This window comes from Salvelinus alpinus, chromosome 6 (genome assembly GCF_045679555.1).
Source record: "Salvelinus alpinus chromosome 6, SLU_Salpinus.1, whole genome shotgun sequence".
Taxonomy (NCBI): Eukaryota; Metazoa; Chordata; class Actinopteri; order Salmoniformes; family Salmonidae; genus Salvelinus; species Salvelinus alpinus.
Window position 1 is genome coordinate 67,596,219 of NC_092091.1, and position 3,610 is coordinate 67,599,828.

A 3,610-nucleotide genomic window follows, 5' to 3' on the forward strand; every position below is an offset into this window, starting at 1 on the left:
GCTAAGAATTCCTCACACAACTGGAAAGTATGGTAACGTTCCGTTTCAGCCTATCATTTACCAGGCCTCTCTTCAGTTAGTCAACAAAGATCCTAGATTGCTACACGGTGCCATTAGTGGTCTGCTGTTTGTTGTCAGTCAAAGAAGCCACTCATTTGACAAACACATTCGTCAAGGAACCACACTCTGTAGTCTGCCTGCCATGCGTCAGACTCAAAACGCTCTGTGATGACATGGAATTTTCCTTTGTTTAAGTTTCCCAGCTTATTGTCTCGGAAAAGGTCACGGTTAAGGACAAGTTTCACACGCACTGCCATACTGCTACTTTGGCATTTGTAACCAATTTCACAATACACATGTTGTCAGCATTAGGGATCTTGATAGGGACTTCATGTAGTGAGTGATTAGCTAATTTTCTGACAGGCCAGTGGGTGTGCACGAGGGGACTATTAGTCTATAGGGACTAGTCTTTGAGAGGAGTGTATACATCATTATTTGTTAATAAAAGGCTGACCTCTGGTGGAAAGATAAGGGAGGATATTTGAGAGAGAGTAGCGTCAACCTGACTTCTCCATAGATGGGGTCATAGATAGCAGTATCACCCTGACTTCTCCATAGATGGGATCATAGATAGCAGTATCACCCTGACTTCTCCATAGATGGGGTCATAGATAGCAGTATCACCCTGACTTCTCCATAGATGGGATCATAGATAGCAGCGTCAACCTGACTTCTCCATAGATGGGGTCATAGATAGCAGTATCACCCTGACTTCTCCATAGATGGGATCATAGATAGCAGTGTCACCCTGACTTCTCCATAGATGGGGTCATAGATAGCAGTATCACCCTGACTTCTCCATAGATGGGGTCATAGATAGCAGTATCACCCTGACTTCTCCATAGATGGGGTCATAGATAGCAGTATCACCCTGACTTCTCCATAGATGGGGTCATAGATATCAGTATCACCCTGACTTCTCCATAGATGGGGTCATAGATAGTCAGTATCACCCTGACTTCTCCATAGATGGGGTCATAGATAGTCAGTATCACCCTGACTTCTCCATAGATGGGGTCATAGATATCACTATCACCCTGACTTATCCATAGATGGGATCATAGATAGCAGCGTCAACCTGACTTCTCCATAGATGGGGTCATAGATAGCAGTATCACCCTGACTTATCCATAGATGGGGTCATAGATAGCAGTATCACCCTGACTTCTCCATAGATGGGGTCATAGATAGCAGTATCACCCTGACTTCTCCATAGATGGGGTCATAGATAGCAGTATCACCCTGACTTCTCCATAGATGGGGTCATAGATAGCAGTATCACCCTGACTTCTCCATAGATGGGGTCATAGATATCAGTATCACCCTGACTTCTCCATAGATGGGGTCATAGATAGCAGTATCACCCTGACTTCTCCATAGATGGGGTCATAGATAGCAGTATCACCATGACTTCTCCATGGATGGGGTCATAGATAGCAGTATCACCCTGACTTCTCCATAGATGGGATCATAGATAGCAGTATCACCCTGACTTATCCATAGATGGGATCATAGATAGCAGCGTCAACCTGACTTCTCCATAGATGGGGTCATAGATAGCAGTATCACCCTGACTTCTCCATAGATGGGGTCATAGATAGCAGTATCACCCTGACTTCTCCATAGATGGGGTCATAGATAGCAGTATCACCCTGACTTCTCCATAGATGGGGTCATAGATAGCAGTATCACCCTGACTTCTCCATAGATGGGGTCATAGATATCAGTATCACCCTGACTTCTCCATAGATGGGGTCATAGATATCAGTATCACCCTGACTTCTCCATAGATGGGATCATAGATAGCAGTATCAACCTGACTTCTCCATAGATGGGGTCATAGATAGCAGTATCACCCTGACTTCTCCATAGATGGGGTCATAGATAGCAGTATCACCATGACTTCTCCATGGATGGGGTCATAGATAGCAGTATCACCCTGACTTCTCCATTGATGGGATCATAGATAGCAGTATCACCCTGACTTATCCATAGATGGGATCATAGATAGCAGCGTCACCCTGACTTCTCCATAGATGGGGTCATAGATAGCAGTATCACCCTGACTTCTCCATAGATGGGGTCATAGATAGCAGTATCACCCTGACTTCTCCATAGATGGGGTCATAGATATCAGTATCACCCTGACTTCTCCATAGATGGGGTCATAGATAGCAGTATCACCCTGACTTCTCCATAGATGGGATCATAGATAGCAGTATCACCCTGACTTATCCATAGATGGGATCATAGATAGCAGCGTCAACCTGACTTCTCCATAGATGGGGTCATAGATAGCAGTATCACCCTGACTTCTCCATAGATGGGGTCATAGATAGCAGTATCACCCTGACTTCTCCATAGATGGGGTCATAGATAGCAGTATCACCCTGACTTCTCCATAGATGGGGTCATAGATAGCAGTATCACCCTGACTTCTCCATAGATGGGGTCATAGATATCAGTATCACCCTGACTTCTCCATAGATGGGGTCATAGATAGCAGTATCACCCTGACTTCTCCATAGATGGGGTCATAGATAGCAGTATCACCCTGACTTCTCCATAGATGGGGTCATAGATAGCAGTATCACCCTGACTTCTCCATAGATGGGGTCATAGATAGCAGTATCACCCTGACTTCTCCATGGATGGGGTCATAGATAGCAGTATCAACCTGACTTCTCCATAGATGGGGTCATAGATAGCAGTATCACCATGACTTCTCCATGGATGGGGTCATAGATAGCAGCATTTCCCTGACTTATCCATAGATGGGATCATAGATAGCAGCATCTCCCTGACTTATCCATAGATGGGATCATAGATAGCAGCATCTCCCTGACTTATCCATAGATGGGATCATAGATAGCAGCGTCAACCTGACTTCTCCATAGATGGGGTCATAGATAGCAGTATCACCCTGACTTCTCCATAGATGGGGTCATAGATAGCAGTATCACCCTGACTTCTCCATAGATGGGGTCATAGATAGCAGTATCACCCTGACTTCTCCATAGATGGGGTCATAGATAGCAGTATCACCCTGACTTCTCCATAGATGGGGTCATAGATAGCAGTATCACCCTGACTTCTCCATAGATGGGGTCATAGATAGCAGTATCACCCTGACTTCTCCATAGATGGGGTCATAGATAGCAGCGTCACCCTGACTTCTCCATAGATGGGATCATAGATAGCAGCGTCACCCTGACTTCTCCATAGATGGGGTCATAGATAGCAGTATCACCCTGACTTCTCCATAGATGGGGTCATAGATAGCAGTATCACCCTGACTTCTCCATAGATGGGGTCATAGATAGCAGTATCACCCTGACTTCTCCATAGATGGGGTCATAGATAGCAGTATCACCCTGACTTCTCCATAGATGGGGTCATAGATAGCAGTATCACCCTGACTTCTCCATAGATGGGGTCATAGATAGCAGTATCACCCTGACTTCTCCATAGATGGGATCATAGATAGCAGTATCACCCTGACTTCTCCATAGATGGGGTCATAGATAGCAGTATCACCCTGACTTCTCCA